Source organism: Schistocerca gregaria, chromosome 9, assembly GCF_023897955.1.
Source record: "Schistocerca gregaria isolate iqSchGreg1 chromosome 9, iqSchGreg1.2, whole genome shotgun sequence".
Lineage (NCBI taxonomy): Eukaryota > Metazoa > Arthropoda > Insecta > Orthoptera > Acrididae > Schistocerca > Schistocerca gregaria.
Genome location: NC_064928.1, coordinates 137,718,022 through 137,740,521, shown reverse-complemented (window position 1 = coordinate 137,740,521; position 22,500 = coordinate 137,718,022). Strand labels below are relative to the sequence as shown.

The window sequence follows — 22,500 nt, the reverse complement described above, 5'->3', positions numbered from 1 at the left end:
CTCCCCCACCCTGCTTGGCCGCATAGCGGTGGACGTCCTTGATCCCATTGGCAGTGACCATCTCCCTGTCCTCCTCACTGTATCAGACGGTCGTCGCCCCCGTCCCGACCCGCGCCATGACCCTCCCCCGAAATATGTCCATGACTACTCCCGTGCCAACTGGAATGCCTACCGGGACTCCCTTGCTCTCCAGGTCGATAGCCACCCCCTCACCTACCACCAACCTGATGACGTTACCCGTGCTGCCTCCTTTCTCCAGCAGACCTTGTCTGAGGCCGTGGAGGCCCACGTCCCTACCATTGCCATCCATCCGCACCGCCCCACCTTACCCCCACAGGCCGTCCTTCTCCTGCGTGAATCCCGCCGGCTCTACCGTGCCTTCCTTCACACACGTGACCAGGACACACTACGACGCCACCGGCAACTACAGCGACACATCAGGAACTTACTCACGGCAAAGAAACGCCGGGACTGGCGACAGACATGCACCCGTCTTAATGCCACCTTACCTATCAACTCGTCCAAGTACTGGTCAGCCTTCCGCCGCCTTACCGGATCTAAACCCTCTCCCTACTACCCTCTCCTTCATGATGACCACCCCTTCCCTGATGCCCTTAGTAAGGCCAACCATTTCGCCTCCTACCTCTCCGATATCCTTACCATCCCTGACGATCCCCAGTTCGATTATTCCCTCTTTCCTGATGTCCGTGATCGAACTGATACCTCTGTCCCCCCGCTTGCTCCTGGCTTCCAGTACTTGGACAACATCACACACACAGAACTAAATACCCCAATCACCACTCAAGATATCATTGCTACACTTCGCCCTAAACGCAACACTGCTCCCGGTCACGATCGTGTTACTTACCGTCACCTCCGTGAAGCTCCTGCCTCCTTCCTCTCCACATTGGCCAGGCTCTACAATGTGGTCCTGTCCACCGGCTACTACCCCGACCTGTGGAAAACCTCCCGGATCCTGATGTTCCTCAAGCCCGACAAACCGCCTTCCGCTGTCTCCTCCTACCGTCCCATCAGCCTTACCTCGGTCTTCAGCAAGGTCCTGGAATCCATTCTTACCCGCCGCCTACACAAGCACCTTCACCAACACCGCCTCCTCCCCCCTACCCAATGTGGCTTTCGGCCGTCCTTCTCAGCCGATGACCTCCTCCTTCACCTCACTCACCTCCTCTCCGAACAACTCAATTCCCGTCGTTCCGCCATCTTCCTTTCCCTCGACCTCGAACGCGCATATGACCGTGTGTGGCATTCCGGTCTCCTTTTCAAGCTCCAAACCTTTGCTCTTCCTCTCAACTATGTCCGTCTGGTCGCTTCCTTCCTTTCCCACCGTCCTTCCTATGTCACCATCCACAACACTGATTCCTACACCTTCTACCCCTCCGCCGGTGTGCCCCAAGGTTCCGTCCTTTCCCCTCTTCTCTACCTCCTTTACACGGCAGACATGCCTCCACCTGCACCTCCCCTACACCTTCTCCAGTACGCCGATGACACTGCCTTCCTTGCCCTCGCTCCCACCCTGCAACGCTCCCAGCACCTTCTCCAATCCTATCTTGACCGGTTCACCACTTGGTGTAACCAGTGGTTGCTCAAGGTCAATCCTTCCAAGACCCAGGCGATCATTGTAGGCAAAACCACTCGTTCCTTCCGTCTCCTTGATTTCTATCTTACTATTTATGGCCGTCCCATCACCCTCACACCTACTCTCAAGTACCTTGGTGTCACCCTCGACCGTCGCCTCTCCTGGAACCCACATCTCCGGACGATCCAAGCCAAGGCACGCTCCCGCCTCCGCCTCCTTAAGCTCCTTTCTGGCCGTACATGGGGTCTGGACCCTTCCACCATCCTCTACACCTACACGTCCCTCATCCGTCCTATCCTTTGCTATGCTCATCCCGCCTGGATCTCTGCCCCTCCTACCTTCTACAAGTCCATTCAGATCCTAGAACGCCATGCGCTCCGCCTCGCCTATCGCATCCGTCTCCCTTCCCCCACGCGGATCCTCTATGACCTGATTCCCTTCCCGCACCTCCTCCTTTTCCTCGAACGGTTACGGATCCTCTACACCTCCCGCAAGCTTGATCCTCCACACCCTCTTGTCTCTCCCATCCTCTCCCACCCCAACCCGCTGCCGCGCCTGCATTCCTATATCCCACCTGCTCTCCATCTTTACACCCTCCACACCCTCTCCCTCGGTGGCTTCCGTCAACTCCCCCTCCCTGATGATGCCCTCCTCCCCTCCATCTACCCCTCCTACCAACTTTGAGCCTTACCTTCCCTCTCCTCTCCTTTTCCTGTGGGCACCCTCTCTCCCTTCTCTCCCTCCCTCCCCTCCCCTTTCTCCTTGGGCTTCCACTCCCCCTACCCTCCCCCTTCTCCTCCATCCCTCTCCTCCACTGGCATCTTCCCCTCCCCCTCTCTCTCCTCTTCCCCACACCTTTTCCCCTTGGCAGGCCACGACTCTGCTGTCTTCCATCAGTTACTTTCATCGTCCTACGCCGAAGACCATCGCATGTGTTTGTGCCTCGACTCTCCTGCAGTGTGTTTGTGTTTCGTCGTTTGTGCTCCGCTGGTTCACGTGTGGCCATCTGCCATCTGCGTTTGTGCACCGTGTTTCTCCGCTTTTATCCATTGTGCTACGCACGTGACCGACTCCGTTTTAACTCTGTTTTGTCTACTGTTTGTACCCCGCCGTCTTGATTGTTTTTATATCTCACTCATCTCTGTTCTGTGTATACTCTGAGGCCGAAGAGCGGCATACTTGGTCCGCTGCCGGCCTACCTGTTTGTCACAGGTATTAAAATCACAATAAAGGAAAAAAAAAAAAAAAAAAAAAGCTAGGTAGTCATCCATTCTTCGGCGGACCTCGGAAGAGTTCCGCCCTTCGATACCTTGCAGAGTACTGCTACGTATCGAAGTGCTAGGGCTTCGCAGAAGTCGCTGTCGCAGTCGCAGTCGCAGTTCCGGCACCGCCAGCAGCAGCAGCAGCAGCGGCAGCAGTTTCCAGTGCCGCCAGTTTTGCAGTAGCAGTCGTCGCCGGACCCAGCCGCAGCTTCCGGACCCAGCCGCCGCCGCCGCCGCAGCTTCCGGCCCCTGCCGCCGCCGCCGCCGCCGCCACCGCCGCAGCTTCCGGCCCCCGCCGCCGCCGCCGCCGCCGCCGCCGCCAGGACCCAGTGCTTCGTCTTCCTCTCCTGCTTTCGTTGTCGTCGCTATTCTCGTCTTCGTCTTTGCCTTCATCCTTTCGCTCCTCGACGTCTCTCATCTGTCATCTGTAATCTGTTCCTGACTTTGTCCCTTGTCTGTCCCCATTCTTCTTTTCTGTGTTTCCAGTTTTCCTTACTGCCATCATGACCACCCCCACCACCACCGCCACTACCACCGCCATCGTCTATACGACGCCCTCCCTCGCTGCCACTACTCTTACTTGGTGTGCTCAGTCGCCCCCGTCCTACTATATCCCGCCCCTCCTCACCCTTCCCACCCCAGCTCCCTTTGTCGCCCCATCCCCTGCTCCTTCTCCCCAAGCCTCCACACACGACCCCTTTCCCCCACTCCCCCACACCACTCATGCGGCCCCTGCCAGGGTTGTGTCCCGTCGGGCTACGACCCATGCCGCACCATCGCCGGCGCCAGCACCACCACCTGCAGCAGCGCCACAACCAGCAGCAGCACCAACAGCAGTACCAACAGCAGCACCAGCACCAGCACCGACACCGGGACCTGCCGCTTCCCGTCATCTCCCCGTCACTCCTGTGCCCCACGCCTCCTCCCATCCTGTCCCCGCTGTTAAGCGTCCCAGTGGCACCCCCGCCTCCTCTGCACCCAAGAAGTCCCAGCATCTTCCCCCTCCCCCACCCCTAGATGCCATGGATGTCTCCCCTCCAGCCCCCTCTACTTCCTCTTCTAACTCCCCCTCCTACAAGTATCTCCTCTCCCGTCCTGATCCCTCTCTCCTGGAGGCCCGCAACCTGACCTTGCTCCTCCGCCAATACTTCCCTGCAGCCCCCATCTCCCTTCTTACCCCCCGTAGGGACTCTGTCTTGATCACCTCCCCAAGCCCTACCCTACACTCCGACATCCTCTCCCGAATTCCTCTCACCCGATTTGGACCTAATGCCTCCCTTGCCCCTGCTCCTTCCCCTTCCTCCCCCCGTCAACCCCAACCCCCACGTCGCCCGCCGACCCTCACCGCCGTGATCACTCGGCTTAGCCCGACGATCACGGAGGAAGAGGTGCTGGCGGAGTTGAAGGCCCACCCGTACCTGGAGGTGCGAGCTGTTCGCCGCATTTTCAACTCTGCGGGCCCCACTCGCCTTATGCGAGTTTTCTCCGAACACGCTCCCTCCATCGACCATCTCCTTAAGGAGGGTGCCCTCCTCTTCCACCGCCGGTATAAGGTTGACCCCTCCCGCTCCCCACCACAATCCATTCGCTGCCAGAGGTGTCTGCGTTATAACGCACACCCAACATCAGAGTGCCGCGAGGCCCCAGTCTGCCCGCATTGTAAGCAAGCGAACTTCCTCCGGCAGTGCCCCAACCTTCAGTCTCCTCCCTCCTGCAATACCTGCAACCTCCAACACCCTACCTACTCCCAGAAATGCAAGGCTCGACCTCCTCCATCCGCTCCTGAACTCACTGTTCCTCTCCGCCCTTTGGATGACCCCACCCCTCCTGGCAATTCCCTCCGTCCTCCCCCCACCGCAGAGGACATCATCAGGTTCGTCACAATAGTGCTCCAGAACGTCCATCCCTTTCAGCGTCCCCACACCCTCCACCAGATTTCCCTCGCTGCCCGTTCCGTGTTCCACCTCAACACCTACGCCACCTATTCCCACAACCAGGCCCATTTCACCTTCTCCCGTCTCGACACCCTCGTTTAAATTCCCATTATGGCACGACAGCACCGTATCCTGTTCAATAACATCCGCTCCCTTCCCACCAACAAGCACCTCCTTATGCATACCCTTACGACCCACCGTGTGGATGCCTTCCTTCTGAACGAAACCTTTCTTCAGCCCCACCACACCGTCCACACCTCGCCCTACCTCCTTCACCGGTCTGACAATCCACTCCAGATAGCGCGTGGCGGAGTTGCCATTGGCCACCACCGCCAGATCCCTGTCCGGCTCCAACCCCTCCTTCCTGACCCCACAGAACACTTGATCCTTAGTCTCTTCTTCCCCGGCCTTACCCTTACCTGTGCCACCATCTATGTCCGCCCCGCTGCACCTATTCCTTTCGACTTCCTTTCCCACATCGACCGTACCTTCTCCTCCTACGTGATCGCCGCCGACCTTAACATCCATAGTCGTTCTGCCGCCCAGTTACGGCGGTGGCATCGGTTCCTTGCCACCCTCCAAGGCGACGTCCTTCCAATTCCCCAACACACCCGCCCTGAATCCAATACCACTCCCGATGTCGTCCTAGCCTCCCCCACCCTGCTTGGCCGCATAGCGGTGGACGTCCTTGATCCCATTGGCAGTGACCATCTCCCTGTCCTCCTCACTGTATCAGACGGTCGTCGCCCCCGTCCCGACCCGCGCCATGACCCTCCCCCGAAATATGTCCATGACTACTCCCGTGCCAACTGGAATGCCTACCGGGACTCCCTTGCTCTCCAGGTCGATAGCCACCCCCTCACCTACCACCAACCTGATGACGTTACCCGTGCTGCCTCCTTTCTCCAGCAGACCTTGTCTGAGGCCGTGGAGGCCCACGTCCCTACCATTGCCATCCATCCGCACCGCCCCACCTTACCCCCACAGGCCGTCCTTCTCCTGCGTGAATCCCGCCGGCTCTACCGTGCCTTCCTTCACACACGTGACCAGGACACACTACGACGCCACCGGCAACTACAGCGACACATCAGGAACTTACTCACGGCAAAGAAACGCCGGGACTGGCGACAGACATGCACCCGTCTTAATGCCACCTTACCTATCAACTCGTCCAAGTACTGGTCAGCCTTCCGCCGCCTTACCGGATCTAAACCCTCTCCCTACTACCCTCTCCTTCATGATGACCACCCCTTCCCTGATGCCCTTAGTAAGGCCAACCATTTCGCCTCCTACCTCTCCGATATCCTTACCATCCCTGACGATCCCCAGTTCGATTATTCCCTCTTTCCTGATGTCCGTGATCGAACTGATACCTCTGTCCCCCCGCTTGCTCCTGGCTTCCAGTACTTGGACAACATCACACACACAGAACTAAATACCCCAATCACCACTCAAGATATCATTGCTACACTTCGCCCTAAACGCAACACTGCTCCCGGTCACGATCGTGTTACTTACCGTCACCTCCGTGAAGCTCCTGCCTCCTTCCTCTCCACATTGGCCAGGCTCTACAATGTGGTCCTGTCCACCGGCTACTACCCCGACCTGTGGAAAACCTCCCGGATCCTGATGTTCCTCAAGCCCGACAAACCGCCTTCCGCTGTCTCCTCCTACCGTCCCATCAGCCTTACCTCGGTCTTCAGCAAGGTCCTGGAATCCATTCTTACCCGCCGCCTACACAAGCACCTTCACCAACACCGCCTCCTCCCCCCTACCCAATGTGGCTTTCGGCCGTCCTTCTCAGCCGATGACCTCCTCCTTCACCTCACTCACCTCCTCTCCGAACAACTCAATTCCCGTCGTTCCGCCATCTTCCTTTCCCTCGACCTCGAACGCGCATATGACCGTGTGTGGCATTCCGGTCTCCTTTTCAAGCTCCAAACCTTTGCTCTTCCTCTCAACTATGTCCGTCTGGTCGCTTCCTTCCTTTCCCACCGTCCTTCCTATGTCACCATCCACAACACTGATTCCTACACCTTCTACCCCTCCGCCGGTGTGCCCCAAGGTTCCGTCCTTTCCCCTCTTCTCTACCTCCTTTACACGGCAGACATGCCTCCACCTGCACCTCCCCTACACCTTCTCCAGTACGCCGATGACACTGCCTTCCTTGCCCTCGCTCCCACCCTGCAACGCTCCCAGCACCTTCTCCAATCCTATCTTGACCGGTTCACCACTTGGTGTAACCAGTGGTTGCTCAAGGTCAATCCTTCCAAGACCCAGGCGATCATTGTAGGCAAAACCACTCGTTCCTTCCGTCTCCTTGATTTCTATCTTACTATTTATGGCCGTCCCATCACCCTCACACCTACTCTCAAGTACCTTGGTGTCACCCTCGACCGTCGCCTCTCCTGGAACCCACATCTCCGGACGATCCAAGCCAAGGCACGCTCCCGCCTCCGCCTCCTTAAGCTCCTTTCTGGCCGTACATGGGGTCTGGACCCTTCCACCATCCTCTACACCTACAAGTCCCTCATCCGTCCTATCCTTTGCTATGCTCATCCCGCCTGGATCTCTGCCCCTCCTACCTTCTACAAGTCCATTCAGATCCTAGAACGCCATGCGCTCCGCCTCGCCTATCGCATCCGTCTCCCTTCCCCCACGCGGATCCTCTATGACCTGATTCCCTTCCCGCACCTCCTCCTTTTCCTCGAACGGTTACGGATCCTCTACACCTCCCGCAAGCTTGATCCTCCACACCCTCTTGTCTCTCCCATCCTCTCCCACCCCAACCCGCTGCCGCGCCTGCATTCCTATATCCCACCTGCTCTCCATCTTTACACCCTCCACACCCTCTCCCTCGGTGGCTTCCGTCAACTCCCCCTCCCTGATGATGCCCTCCTCCCCTCCATCTACCCCTCCTACCAACTTTGAGCCTTACCTTCCCTCTCCTCTCCTTTTCCTGTGGGCACCCTCTCTCCCTTCTCTCCCTCCCTCCCCTCCCCTTTCTCCTTGGGCTTCCACTCCCCCTACCCTCCCCCTTCTCCTCCATCCCTCTCCTCCACTGGCATCTTCCCCTCCCCCTCTCTCTCCTCTTCCCCACACCTTTTCCCCTTGGCAGGCCACGACTCTGCTATCTTCCATCAGTTACTTTCATCGTCCTACGCCGAAGACCATCGCATGTGTTTGTGCCTCGACTCTCCTGCAGTGTGTTTGTGTTTCGTCGTTTGTGCTCCGCTGGTTCACGTGTGGCCATCTGCCATCTGCGTTTGTGCACCGTGTTTCTCCGCTTTTATCCATTGTGCTACGCACGTGACCGACTCCGTTTTAACTCTGTTTTGTCTACTGTTTGTACCCCGCCGTCTTGATTGTTTTTATATCTCACTCATCTCTGTTCTGTGTATACTCTGAGGCTGAAGAGCGGCATACTTGGTCCGCTGCCGGCCTACCTGTTTGTCACAGGTATTAAAATCACAATAAAGGAAAAAAAAAAAAAAAAAGCTAGGTAGTTAATCTTTGCGCAGTGGCAATATCGTAACCAATGAAGCATAACTGAGGTGCGATTATTGCTAGTTGAAAACTTTTACCAATACCCCGCCAGAGAGACGTGCAATACCGTCTCTATGGCAATTTTTGGAAGCCTCTGAGGGGGTGTAAGTCTCATGGAAACAATGCTTCAAGCTGTGTTTATCTGTGAAGTCATTGTGCACTTGTGGAAGTGTTTGGCTGATGGTTGTTAGGGACAATGTACACAGACCAGTCTGTGTTCACTGATGAATTGTGTACATGTGTTTGGGAGCTGGTGAGAAACATTCTCCTCAGTGTAAGATGTTGTGCAACTGCTATGTGTGAATAAAGATGCCAATGTGGACAGTTGAAATGTGGTTCTGTCTAGCGGCAATTCTTGCTCCATAGCATACTTGTGGTACACACATGCAGTGGTTACTGATAAATGTAGGATTTGACAAAACTTCTGTCACAATTTAGTGGAGGAGACTAGGGCAGTACAGTGAGAGTTGGTGAGTGTGTGGGAGGCAGGTGTTGTACTTAAATCATTTTCACAGCACTGCCAGTGTTATATTTTGTGTTTGTGTCCTGATCATTAGATGCATGTTTGATCCTTGCTGTGTGTACACCTTGATAATTAGAACTTATGACCATGGAACTGCTGTTGATAATATTAGGCAATGAGTTTGTTGACTTGAGATGATTGATGTGTTAGGCTGCACAGTGCCTAGTAAGAGCACTCACATTGATGACAGTGTCCTATCTGGTGTGTGTTACATGAAACAGGAAGAACTGTAATGTTGTGCAAGGGGTTGCCTCATTTTGAGAATACATACATGTTCTGTAGTGTGCAGAGCAGAGGGATTGAAAGAAAGGTAAGGGCTAGTAGCTATTTGGATGGTAGCTAATGCAGTCCCTGATGTTGAGGTTTTGTTGAACCTTTATTTATCCTACATGTTTCATCTAAGGGCTACTGGTGGAAAATCTCCCTCATGCAGTGATAACAGTGATTGCGCAGTAGAATTTGGTTGGCTGCAGCCATGGCATTTCCTTTTTGAACAGTGTGATTAGTGCATTTCTTGGTGTATTCCTTGAACTGTGTATTTGCTGTGGAAATGTGACAGATAATACAGTGTGATAGTTTAAATGGGATGGCGAGCTTAATGAGGGTCCAGTGTGCTATGAGAATGTATTGCATGTGGAATACTGAAGGGAGGGAACCAATGCTTGTGGGGTAAATTTTGTGACTGTATCTGTGAATATAAATCAAAGAATGCAATGAAAAACACAGTGGTAGAGCAAGTGTAGGTGAGAATTGTAGCAGGAGTCTTACATTCTTTGAGAGCAGAAGCAGTTGGCTTGTGGTGACTCATTTTTTCTGCCTCTCTTCATTTGAGAATATGACTCTTCCTATATGCAAGGAGAGCAATATTTGCTGCCTACTATAGTAGAAATGGACCCATAGAAAATGTCTTATTGTTTGGATCTGTTATGAATGGTTGGCACTTGGACTCGAGATACTATTTAGCACACATTCAGATATTTTAATTTTTGTCAGGCAGTATATTAGCTGGGGCCAATGACACAGCAGGCAGGTTTGGATACTGTTAGCTTTCTATGTCTCTTCTTGGACAACAACAGTAAAGGAGTCCAAAATATATATATAGTTTTGCAGGTTGTTTGGCGCAATGTGGAATAAGCGTGTATCTTGTATATTTAAGACTGCAGCACGTGTCCCCAGCGCTATGAAGCAATTTACTGACTGATTTCTAGTTGTACTTTCCTGCAAGGTAAACTCATGTCAACAACTTCACCCAGATACATGAGAGGATTTGTAAATCTCATTTCATTGTGTTTCTAGGGTGCCTAATCTGTTACACAAATATTTCACCCATCGACATTAATCAATTTCACGGCATGATTCGAGTAAAACTAGCATTTTACTGCACAGTGCGTGAAACAGCTTTTGCTGAGAAGTGTTATGGTTAATGTAAATGCAGTTGGCAGTTTTTTTGGTGTCTAGTACTAACCAGCAGCCACAAAATAATAAAATCTAACGATGAGTCTTAATGGGTGTGCCGGTATTTGCTAACTGAGGTTGTGCCACTTTCGTCTGTGTGGGGCTAGGCGAGTGGGCAGTAGCGCGCCTGACGGCCAAGGAGAGAACTACTGTGCAGTTTAGAGCGTTTAAGATGGCGGTAAGCGGGTGTGTAAGCAACTATTAGACACAAGGAGGCAAGAACAGAGTGTCTGCCTCCAATAAAATGTGTTTTACTGGTTTTGTTTCCTGCATATTTCTGTATTTGTTTCCCCCAATGGAACTAGAGTAGTGTAAGGTAATACTGATGGGTTGCAATGATGCAAGTACCTGTAGGTGTTTGGAACGAACGTCAGGTATAAATAGCAGTGTCAGGCGCTAGGTAGTTAATCTTTGCGCAGTGGCAATATCGTAACCAATGAAGCATAACTGAGGTGCGATTATTGCTAGTTGAAAACTTTTACCAATACCCCGCCAGAGAGACGTGCAATACCGTCTCTATGGCAATTTTTGGAAGCCTCTGAGGGGGTGTAAGTCTCATGGAAACAATGCTTCAAGCTGTGTTTATCTGTGAAGTCATTGTGCACTTGTGGAAGTGTTTGGCTGATGGTTGTTAGGGACAATGTACACAGACCAGTCTGTGTTCACTGATGAATTGTGTACATGTGTTTGGGAGCTGGTGAGAAACATTCTCCTCAGTGTAAGATGTTGTGCAACTGCTATGTGTGAATAAAGATGCCAATGTGGACAGTTGAAATGTGGTTCTGTCTAGCGGCAATTCTTGCTCCATAGCATACTTGTGGTACACACATGCAGTGGTTACTGATAAATGTAGGATTTGACAAAACTTCTGTCACAATTTAGTGGAGGAGACTAGGGCAGTACAGTGAGAGTTGGTGAGTGTGTGGGAGGCAGGTGTTGTACTTAAATCATTTTCACAGCACTGCCAGTGTTATATTTTGTGTTTGTGTCCTGATCATTAGATGCATGTTTGATCCTTGCTGTGTGTACACCTTGATAATTAGAACTTATGACCATGGAACTGCTGTTGATAATATTAGGCAATGAGTTTGTTGACTTGAGATGATTGATGTGTTAGGCTGCACAGTGCCTAGTAAGAGCACTCACATTGATGACAGTGTCCTATCTGGTGTGTGTTACATGAAACAGGAAGAACTGTAATGTTGTGCAAGGGGTTGCCTCATTTTGAGAATACATACATGTTCTGTAGTGTGCAGAGCAGAGGGATTGAAAGAAAGGTAAGGGCTAGTAGCTATTTGGATGGTAGCTAATGCAGTCCCTGATGTTGAGGTTTTGTTGAACCTTTATTTATCCTACATGTTTCATCTAAGGGCTACTGGTGGAAAATCTCCCTCATGCAGTGATAACAGTGATTGCGCAGTAGAATTTGGTTGGCTGCAGCCATGGCATTTCCTTTTTGAACAGTGTGATTAGTGCATTTCTTGGTGTATTCCTTGAACTGTGTATTTGCTGTGGAAATGTGACAGATAATACAGTGTGATAGTTTAAATGGGATGGCGAGCTTAATGAGGGTCCAGTGTGCTATGAGAATGTATTGCATGTGGAATACTGAAGGGAGGGAACCAATGCTTGTGGGGTAAATTTTGTGACTGTATCTGTGAATATAAATCAAAGAATGCAATGAAAAACACAGTGGTAGAGCAAGTGTAGGTGAGAATTGTAGCAGGAGTCTTACATTCTTTGAGAGCAGAAGCAGTTGGCTTGTGGTGACTCATTTTTTCTGCCTCTCTTCATTTGAGAATATGACTCTTCCTATATGCAAGGAGAGCAATATTTGCTGCCTACTATAGTAGAAATGGACCCATAGAAAATGTCTTATTGTTTGGATCTGTTATGAATGGTTGGCACTTGGACTCGAGATACTATTTAGCACACATTCAGATATTTTAATTTTTGTCAGGCAGTATATTAGCTGGGGCCAATGACACAGCAGGCAGGTTTGGATACTGTTAGCTTTCTATGTCTCTTCTTGGACAACAACAGTAAAGGAGTCCAAAATATATATATAGTTTTGCAGGTTGTTTGGCGCAATGTGGAATAAGCGTGTATCTTGTATATTTAAGACTGCAGCACGTGTCCCCAGCGCTATGAAGCAATTTACTGACTGATTTCTAGTTGTACTTTCCTGCAAGGTAAACTCATGTCAACAACTTCACCCAGATACATGAGAGGATTTGTAAATCTCATTTCATTGTGTTTCTAGGGTGCCTAATCTGTTACACAAATATTTCACCCATCGACATTAATCAATTTCACGGCATGATTCGAGTAAAACTAGCATTTTACTGCACAGTGCGTGAAACAGCTTTTGCTGAGAAGTGTTATGGTTAATGTAAATGCAGTTGGCAGTTTTTTTGGTGTCTAGTACTAACCAGCAGCCACAAAATAATAAAATCTAACGATGAGTCTTAATGGGTGTGCCGGTATTTGCTAACTGAGGTTGTGCCACTTTCGTCTGTGTGGGGCTAGGCGAGTGGGCAGTAGCGCGCCTGACGGCCAAGGAGAGAACTACTGTGCAGTTTAGAGCGTTTAAGATGGCGGTAAGCGGGTGTGTAAGCAACTATTAGACACAAGGAGGCAAGAACAGAGTGTCTGCCTCCAATAAAATGTGTTTTACTGGTTTTGTTTCCTGCATATTTCTGTATTTGTTTCCCCCAATGGAACTAGAGTAGTGTAAGGTAATACTGATGGGTTGCAATGATGCAAGTACCTGTAGGTGTTTGGAACGAACGTCAGGTATAAATAGCAGTGTCAGGCGCTAGGTAGTTAATCTTTGCGCAGTGGCAATATCGTAACCAATGAAGCATAACTGAGGTGCGATTATTGCTAGTTGAAAACTTTTACCAATACCCCGCCAGAGAGACGTGCAATACCGTCTCTATGGCAATTTTTGGAAGCCTCTGAGGGGGTGTAAGTCTCATGGAAACAATGCTTCAAGCTGTGTTTATCTGTGAAGTCATTGTGCACTTGTGGAAGTGTTTGGCTGATGGTTGTTAGGGACAATGTACACAGACCAGTCTGTGTTCACTGATGAATTGTGTACATGTGTTTGGGAGCTGGTGAGAAACATTCTCCTCAGTGTAAGATGTTGTGCAACTGCTATGTGTGAATAAAGATGCCAATGTGGACAGTTGAAATGTGGTTCTGTCTAGCGGCAATTCTTGCTCCATAGCATACTTGTGGTACACACATGCAGTGGTTACTGATAAATGTAGGATTTGACAAAACTTCTGTCACAATTTAGTGGAGGAGACTAGGGCAGTACAGTGAGAGTTGGTGAGTGTGTGGGAGGCAGGTGTTGTACTTAAATCATTTTCACAGCACTGCCAGTGTTATATTTTGTGTTTGTGTCCTGATCATTAGATGCATGTTTGATCCTTGCTGTGTGTACACCTTGATAATTAGAACTTATGACCATGGAACTGCTGTTGATAATATTAGGCAATGAGTTTGTTGACTTGAGATGATTGATGTGTTAGGCTGCACAGTGCCTAGTAAGAGCACTCACATTGATGACAGTGTCCTATCTGGTGTGTGTTACATGAAACAGGAAGAACTGTAATGTTGTGCAAGGGGTTGCCTCATTTTGAGAATACATACATGTTCTGTAGTGTGCAGAGCAGAGGGATTGAAAGAAAGGTAAGGGCTAGTAGCTATTTGGATGGTAGCTAATGCAGTCCCTGATGTTGAGGTTTTGTTGAACCTTTATTTATCCTACATGTTTCATCTAAGGGCTACTGGTGGAAAATCTCCCTCATGCAGTGATAACAGTGATTGCGCAGTAGAATTTGGTTGGCTGCAGCCATGGCATTTCCTTTTTGAACAGTGTGATTAGTGCATTTCTTGGTGTATTCCTTGAACTGTGTATTTGCTGTGGAAATGTGACAGATAATACAGTGTGATAGTTTAAATGGGATGGCGAGCTTAATGAGGGTCCAGTGTGCTATGAGAATGTATTGCATGTGGAATACTGAAGGGAGGGAACCAATGCTTGTGGGGTAAATTTTGTGACTGTATCTGTGAATATAAATCAAAGAATGCAATGAAAAACACAGTGGTAGAGCAAGTGTAGGTGAGAATTGTAGCAGGAGTCTTACATTCTTTGAGAGCAGAAGCAGTTGGCTTGTGGTGACTCATTTTTTCTGCCTCTCTTCATTTGAGAATATGACTCTTCCTATATGCAAGGAGAGCAATATTTGCTGCCTACTATAGTAGAAATGGACCCATAGAAAATGTCTTATTGTTTGGATCTGTTATGAATGGTTGGCACTTGGACTCGAGATACTATTTAGCACACATTCAGATATTTTAATTTTTGTCAGGCAGTATATTAGCTGGGGCCAATGACACAGCAGGCAGGTTTGGATACTGTTAGCTTTCTATGTCTCTTCTTGGACAACAACAGTAAAGGAGTCCAAAATATATATATAGTTTTGCAGGTTGTTTGGCGCAATGTGGAATAAGCGTGTATCTTGTATATTTAAGACTGCAGCACGTGTCCCCAGCGCTATGAAGCAATTTACTGACTGATTTCTAGTTGTACTTTCCTGCAAGGTAAACTCATGTCAACAACTTCACCCAGATACATGAGAGGATTTGTAAATCTCATTTCATTGTGTTTCTAGGGTGCCTAATCTGTTACACAAATATTTCACCCATCGACATTAATCAATTTCACGGCATGATTCGAGTAAAACTAGCATTTTACTGCACAGTGCGTGAAACAGCTTTTGCTGAGAAGTGTTATGGTTAATGTAAATGCAGTTGGCAGTTTTTTTGGTGTCTAGTACTAACCAGCAGCCACAAAATAATAAAATCTAACGATGAGTCTTAATGGGTGTGCCGGTATTTGCTAACTGAGGTTGTGCCACTTTCGTCTGTGTGGGGCTAGGCGAGTGGGCAGTAGCGCGCCTGACGGCCAAGGAGAGAACTACTGTGCAGTTTAGAGCGTTTAAGATGGCGGTAAGCGGGTGTGTAAGCAACTATTAGACACAAGGAGGCAAGAACAGAGTGTCTGCCTCCAATAAAATGTGTTTTACTGGTTTTGTTTCCTGCATATTTCTGTATTTGTTTCCCCCAATGGAACTAGAGTAGTGTAAGGTAATACTGATGGGTTGCAATGATGCAAGTACCTGTAGGTGTTTGGAACGAACGTCAGGTATAAATAGCAGTGTCAGGCGCTAGGTAGTTAATCTTTGCGCAGTGGCAATATCGTAACCAATGAAGCATAACTGAGGTGCGATTATTGCTAGTTGAAAACTTTTACCAATACCCCGCCAGAGAGACGTGCAATACCGTCTCTATGGCAATTTTTGGAAGCCTCTGAGGGGGTGTAAGTCTCATGGAAACAATGCTTCAAGCTGTGTTTATCTGTGAAGTCATTGTGCACTTGTGGAAGTGTTTGGCTGATGGTTGTTAGGGACAATGTACACAGACCAGTCTGTGTTCACTGATGAATTGTGTACATGTGTTTGGGAGCTGGTGAGAAACATTCTCCTCAGTGTAAGATGTTGTGCAACTGCTATGTGTGAATAAAGATGCCAATGTGGACAGTTGAAATGTGGTTCTGTCTAGCGGCAATTCTTGCTCCATAGCATACTTGTGGTACACACATGCAGTGGTTACTGATAAATGTAGGATTTGACAAAACTTCTGTCACAATTTAGTGGAGGAGACTAGGGCAGTACAGTGAGAGTTGGTGAGTGTGTGGGAGGCAGGTGTTGTACTTAAATCATTTTCACAGCACTGCCAGTGTTATATTTTGTGTTTGTGTCCTGATCATTAGATGCATGTTTGATCCTTGCTGTGTGTACACCTTGATAATTAGAACTTATGACCATGGAACTGCTGTTGATAATATTAGGCAATGAGTTTGTTGACTTGAGATGATTGATGTGTTAGGCTGCACAGTGCCTAGTAAGAGCACTCACATTGATGACAGTGTCCTATCTGGTGTGTGTTACATGAAACAGGAAGAACTGTAATGTTGTGCAAGGGGTTGCCTCATTTTGAGAATACATACATGTTCTGTAGTGTGCAGAGCAGAGGGATTGAAAGAAAGGTAAGGGCTAGTAGCTATTTGGATGGTAGCTAATGCAGTCCCTGATGTTGAGGTTTTGTTGAACCTTTATTTATCCTACATGTTTCATCTAAGGGCTACTGGTGGAAAATCTCCCTCATGCAGTGATAACAGTGATTGCGCAGTAGAATTTGGTTGGCTGCAGCCATGGCATTTCCTTTTTGAACAGTGTGATTAGTGCATTTCTTGGTGTATTCCTTGAACTGTGTATTTGCTGTGGAAATGTGACAGATAATACAGTGTGATAGTTTAAATGGGATGGCGAGCTTAATGAGGGTCCAGTGTGCTATGAGAATGTATTGCATGTGGAATACTGAAGGGAGGGAACCAATGCTTGTGGGGTAAATTTTGTGACTGTATCTGTGAATATAAATCAAAGAATGCAATGAAAAACACAGTGGTAGAGCAAGTGTAGGTGAGAATTGTAGCAGGAGTCTTACATTCTTTGAGAGCAGAAGCAGTTGGCTTGTGGTGACTCATTTTTTCTGCCTCTCTTCATTTGAGAATATGACTCTTCCTATATGCAAGGAGAGCAATATTTGCTGCCTACTATAGTAGAAATGGACCCATAGAAAATGTCTTATTGTTTGGATCTGTTATGAATGGTTGGCACTTGGACTCGAGATACTATTTAGCACACATTCAGATATTTTAATTTTTGTCAGGCAGTATATTAGCTGGGGCCAATGACACAGCAGGCAGGTTTGGATACTGTTAGCTTTCTATGTCTCTTCTTGGACAACAACAGTAAAGGAGTCCAAAATATATATATAGTTTTGCAGGTTGTTTGGCGCAATGTGGAATAAGCGTGTATCTTGTATATTTAAGACTGCAGCACGTGTCCCCAGCGCTATGAAGCAATTTACTGACTGATTTCTAGTTGTACTTTCCTGCAAGGTAAACTCATGTCAACAACTTCACCCAGATACATGAGAGGATTTGTAAATCTCATTTCATTGTGTTTCTAGGGTGCCTAATCTGTTACACAAATATTTCACCCATCGACATTAATCAATTTCACGGCATGATTCGAGTAAAACTAGCATTTTACTGCACAGTGCGTGAAACAGCTTTTGCTGAGAAGTGTTATGGTTAATGTAAATGCAGTTGGCAGTTTTTTTGGTGTCTAGTACTAACCAGCAGCCACAAAATAATAAAATCTAACGATGAGTCTTAATGGGTGTGCCGGTATTTGCTAACTGAGGTTGTGCCACTTTCGTCTGTGTGGGGCTAGGCGAGTGGGCAGTAGCGCGCCTGACGGCCAAGGAGAGAACTACTGTGCAGTTTAGAGCGTTTAAGATGGCGGTAAGCGGGTGTGTAAGCAACTATTAGACACAAGGAGGCAAGAACAGAGTGTCTGCCTCCAATAAAATGTGTTTTACTGGTTTTGTTTCCTGCATATTTCTGTATTTGTTTCCCCCAATGGAACTAGAGTAGTGTAAGGTAATACTGATGGGTTGCAATGATGCAAGTACCTGTAGGTGTTTGGAACGAACGTCAGGTATAAATAGCAGTGTCAGGCGCTAGGTAGTTAATCTTTGCGCAGTGGCAATATCGTAACCAATGAAGCATAACTGAGGTGCGATTATTGCTAGTTGAAAACTTTTACCAATACCCCGCCAGAGAGACGTGCAATACCGTCTCTATGGCAATTTTTGGAAGCCTCTGAGGGGGTGTAAGTCTCATGGAAACAATGCTTCAAGCTGTGTTTATCTGTGAAGTCATTGTGCACTTGTGGAAGTGTTTGGCTGATGGTTGTTAGGGACAATGTACACAGACCAGTCTGTGTTCACTGATGAATTGTGTACATGTGTTTGGGAGCTGGTGAGAAACATTCTCCTCTAGTGTAAGATGTTGTGCAACTGCTATGTGTGAATAAAGATGCCAATGTGGACAGTTGAAATGTGGTTCTGTCTAGCGGCAATTCTTGCTCCATAGCATACTTGTGGTACACACATGCAGTGGTTACTGATAAATGTAGGATTTGACAAAACTTCTGTCACAATTTAGTGGAGGAGACTAGGGCAGTACAGTGAGAGTTGGTGAGTGTGTGGGAGGCAGGTGTTGTACTTAAATCATTTTCACAGCACTGCCAGTGTTATATTTTGTGTTTGTGTCCTGATCATTAGATGCATGTTTGATCCTTGCTGTGTGTACACCTTGATAATTAGAACTTATGACCATGGAACTGCTGTTGATAATATTAGGCAATGAGTTTGTTGACTTGAGATGATTGATGTGTTAGGCTGCACAGTGCCTAGTAAGAGCACTCACATTGATGACAGTGTCCTATCTGGTGTGTGTTACATGAAACAGGAAGAACTGTAATGTTGTGCAAGGGGTTGCCTCATTTTGAGAATACATACATGTTCTGTAGTGTGCAGAGCAGAGGGATTGAAAGAAAGGTAAGGGCTAGTAGCTATTTGGATGGTAGCTAATGCAGTCCCTGATGTTGAGGTTTTGTTGAACCTTTATTTATCCTACATGTTTCATCTAAGGGCTACTGGTGGAAAATCTCCCTCATGCAGTGATAACAGTGATTGCGCAGTAGAATTTGGTTGGCTGCAGCCATGGCATTTCCTTTTTGAACAGTGTGATTAGTGCATTTCTTGGTGTATTCCTTGAACTGTGTATTTGCTGTGGAAATGTGACAGATAATACAGTGTGATAGTTTAAATGGGATGGCGAGCTTAATGAGGGTCCAGTGTGCTATGAGAATGTATTGCATGTGGAATACTGAAGGGAGGGAACCAATGCTTGTGGGGTAAATTTTGTGACTGTATCTGTGAATATAAATCAAAGAATGCAATGAAAAACACAGTGGTAGAGCAAGTGTAGGTGAGAATTGTAGCAGGAGTCTTACATTCTTTGAGAGCAGAAGCAGTTGGCTTGTGGTGACTCATTTTTTCTGCCTCTCTTCATTTGAGAATATGACTCTTCCTATATGCAAGGAGAGCAATATTTGCTGCCTACTATAGTAGAAATGGACCCATAGAAAATGTCTTATTGTTTGGATCTGTTATGAATGGTTGGCACTTGGACTCGAGATACTATTTAGCACACATTCAGATATTTTAATTTTTGTCAGGCAGTATATTAGCTGGGGCCAATGACACAGCAGGCAGGTTTGGATACTGTTAGCTTTCTATGTCTCTTCTTGGACAACAACAGTAAAGGAGTCCAAAATATATATATAGTTTTGCAGGTTGTTTGGCGCAATGTGGAATAAGCGTGTATCTTGTATATTTAAGACTGCAGCACGTGTCCCCAGCGCTATGAAGCAATTTACTGACTGATTTCTAGTTGTACTTTCCTGCAAGGTAAACTCATGTCAACAACTTCACCCAGATACATGAGAGGATTTGTAAATCTCATTTCATTGTGTTTCTAGGGTGCCTAATCTGTTACACAAATATTTCACCCATCGACATTAATCAATTTCACGGCATGATTCGAGTAAAACTAGCATTTTACTGCACAGTGCGTGAAACAGCTTTTGCTGAGAAGTGTTATGGTTAATGTAAATGCAGTTGGCAGTTTTTTTGGTGTCTAGTACTAACCAGCAGCCACAAAATAATAAAATCTAACGATGAGTCTTAATGGGTGTGCCGGTATTTGCTAACTGAGGTTGTGCCACTTTCGTCTGTGTGGGGCTAGGCGAGTGGGCAGTAGCGCGCCTGACGGCCAAGGAGAGAACTACTGTGCAGTTTAGAGCGTTTAAGATGGCGGTAAGCGGGTGTGTAAGCAACTATTAGACACAAGGAGGCAAGAACAGAGTGTCTGCCTCCAATAAAATGTGTTTTACTGGTTTTGTTTCCTGCATATTTCTGTATTTGTTTCCCCCAATGGAACTAGAGTAGTGTAAGGTAATACTGATGGGTTGCAATGATGCAAGTACCTGTAGGTGTTTGGAACGAACGTCAGGTATAAATAGCAGTGTCAGGCGCTAGGTAGTTAATCTTTGCGCAGTGGCAATATCGTAACCAATGAAGCATAACTGAGGTGCGATTATTGCTAGTTGAAAACTTTTACCAATACCCCGCCAGAGAGACGTGCAATACCGTCTCTATGGCAATTTTTGGAAGCCTCTGAGGGGGTGTAAGTCTCATGGAAACAATGCTTCAAGCTGTGTTTATCTGTGAAGTCATTGTGCACTTGTGGAAGTGTTTGGCTGATGGTTGTTAGGGACAATGTACACAGACCAGTCTGTGTTCACTGATGAATTGTGTACATGTGTTTGGGAGCTGGTGAGAAACATTCTCCTCAGTGTAAGATGTTGTGCAACTGCTATGTGTGAATAAAGATGCCAATGTGGACAGTTGAAATGTGGTTCTGTCTAGCGGCAATTCTTGCTCCATAGCATACTTGTGGTACACACATGCAGTGGTTACTGATAAATGTAGGATTTGACAAAACTTCTGTCACAATTTAGTGGAGGAGACTAGGGCAGTACAGTGAGAGTTGGTGAGTGTGTGGGAGGCAGGTGTTGTACTTAAATCATTTTCACAGCACTGCCAGTGTTATATTTTGTGTTTGTGTCCTGATCATTAGATGCATGTTTGATCCTTGCTGTGTGTACACCTTGATAATTAGAACTTATGACCATGGAACTGCTGTTGATAATATTAGGCAATGAGTTTGTTGACTTGAGATGATTGATGTGTTAGGCTGCACAGTGCCTAGTAAGAGCACTCACATTGATGACAGTGTCCTATCTGGTGTGTGTTACATGAAACAGGAAGAACTGTAATGTTGTGCAAGGGGTTGCCTCATTTTGAGAATACATACATGTTCTGTAGTGTGCAGAGCAGAGGGATTGAAAGAAAGGTAAGGGCTAGTAGCTATTTGGATGGTAGCTAATGCAGTCCCTGATGTTGAGGTTTTGTTGAACCTTTATTTATCCTACATGTTTCATCTAAGGGCTACTGGTGGAAAATCTCCCTCATGCAGTGATAACAGTGATTGCGCAGTAGAATTTGGTTGGCTGCAGCCATGGCATTTCCTTTTTGAACAGTGTGATTAGTGCATTTCTTGGTGTATTCCTTGAACTGTGTATTTGCTGTGGAAATGTGACAGATAATACAGTGTGATAGTTTAAATGGGATGGCGAGCTTAATGAGGGTCCAGTGTGCTATGAGAATGTATTGCATGTGGAATACTGAAGGGAGGGAACCAATGCTTGTGGGGTAAATTTTGTGACTGTATCTGTGAATATAAATCAAAGAATGCAATGAAAAACACAGTGGTAGAGCAAGTGTAGGTGAGAATTGTAGCAGGAGTCTTACATTCTTTGAGAGCAGAAGCAGTTGGCTTGTGGTGACTCATTTTTTCTGCCTCTCTTCATTTGAGAATATGACTCTTCCTATATGCAAGGAGAGCAATATTTGCTGCCTACTATAGTAGAAATGGACCCATAGAAAATGTCTTATTGTTTGGATCTGTTATGAATGGTTGGCACTTGGACTCGAGATACTATTTAGCACACATTCAGATATTTTAATTTTTGTCAGGCAGTATATTAGCTGGGGCCAATGACACAGCAGGCAGGTTTGGATACTGTTAGCTTTCTATGTCTCTTCTTGGACAACAACAGTAAAGGAGTCCAAAATATATATATAGTTTTGCAGGTTGTTTGGCGCAATGTGGAATAAGCGTGTATCTTGTATATTTAAGACTGCAGCACGTGTCCCCAGCGCTATGAAGCAATTTACTGACTGATTTCTAGTTGTACTTTCCTGCAAGGTAAACTCATGTCAACAACTTCACCCAGATACATGAGAGGATTTGTAAATCTCATTTCATTGTGTTTCTAGGGTGCCTAATCTGTTACACAAATATTTCACCCATCGACATTAATCAATTTCACGGCATGATTCGAGTAAAACTAGCATTTTACTGCACAGTGCGTGAAACAGCTTTTGCTGAGAAGTGTTATGGTTAATGTAAATGCAGTTGGCAGTTTTTTTGGTGTCTAGTACTAACCAGCAGCCACAAAATAATAAAATCTAACGATGAGTCTTAATGGGTAACACGCGATCTAGTGT

The 22,500-nt window shown here is 47.4% G+C and overlaps 6 non-coding genes across 6 annotated transcripts; all 6 read left to right on the top strand.

The window, feature by feature from the left end:
* The first annotated feature begins 8,302 nt into the window (after nt 1–8,302).
* LOC126292392 (U4 spliceosomal RNA) lies at nt 8,303–8,442 on the top strand. The gene has a single exon (XR_007552128.1). It is a non-coding gene; the product is annotated as a U4 spliceosomal RNA (small nuclear RNA).
* A 2,282-nt stretch (nt 8,443–10,724) lies between these two features.
* On the top strand, nt 10,725–10,864 carry LOC126292391 (U4 spliceosomal RNA). Its single transcript, XR_007552127.1, has one exon. It is a non-coding gene; the product is annotated as a U4 spliceosomal RNA (small nuclear RNA).
* A 2,282-nt stretch (nt 10,865–13,146) lies between these two features.
* On the top strand, nt 13,147–13,286 carry LOC126292390 (U4 spliceosomal RNA). Its single transcript, XR_007552126.1, has one exon. It is a non-coding gene; the product is annotated as a U4 spliceosomal RNA (small nuclear RNA).
* Nucleotides 13,287–15,568: 2,282 nt separating this feature from the next.
* LOC126292389 (U4 spliceosomal RNA) lies at nt 15,569–15,708 on the top strand. Its single transcript, XR_007552125.1, has one exon. It is a non-coding gene; the product is annotated as a U4 spliceosomal RNA (small nuclear RNA).
* Nucleotides 15,709–17,990: 2,282 nt separating this feature from the next.
* Nucleotides 17,991–18,130, top strand: LOC126292387 (U4 spliceosomal RNA). Its single transcript, XR_007552124.1, has one exon. It is a non-coding gene; the product is annotated as a U4 spliceosomal RNA (small nuclear RNA).
* A 2,283-nt stretch (nt 18,131–20,413) lies between these two features.
* LOC126292386 (U4 spliceosomal RNA) lies at nt 20,414–20,553 on the top strand. The gene has a single exon (XR_007552123.1). It is a non-coding gene; the product is annotated as a U4 spliceosomal RNA (small nuclear RNA).
* Nucleotides 20,554–22,500: the final 1,947 nt, after the last annotated feature.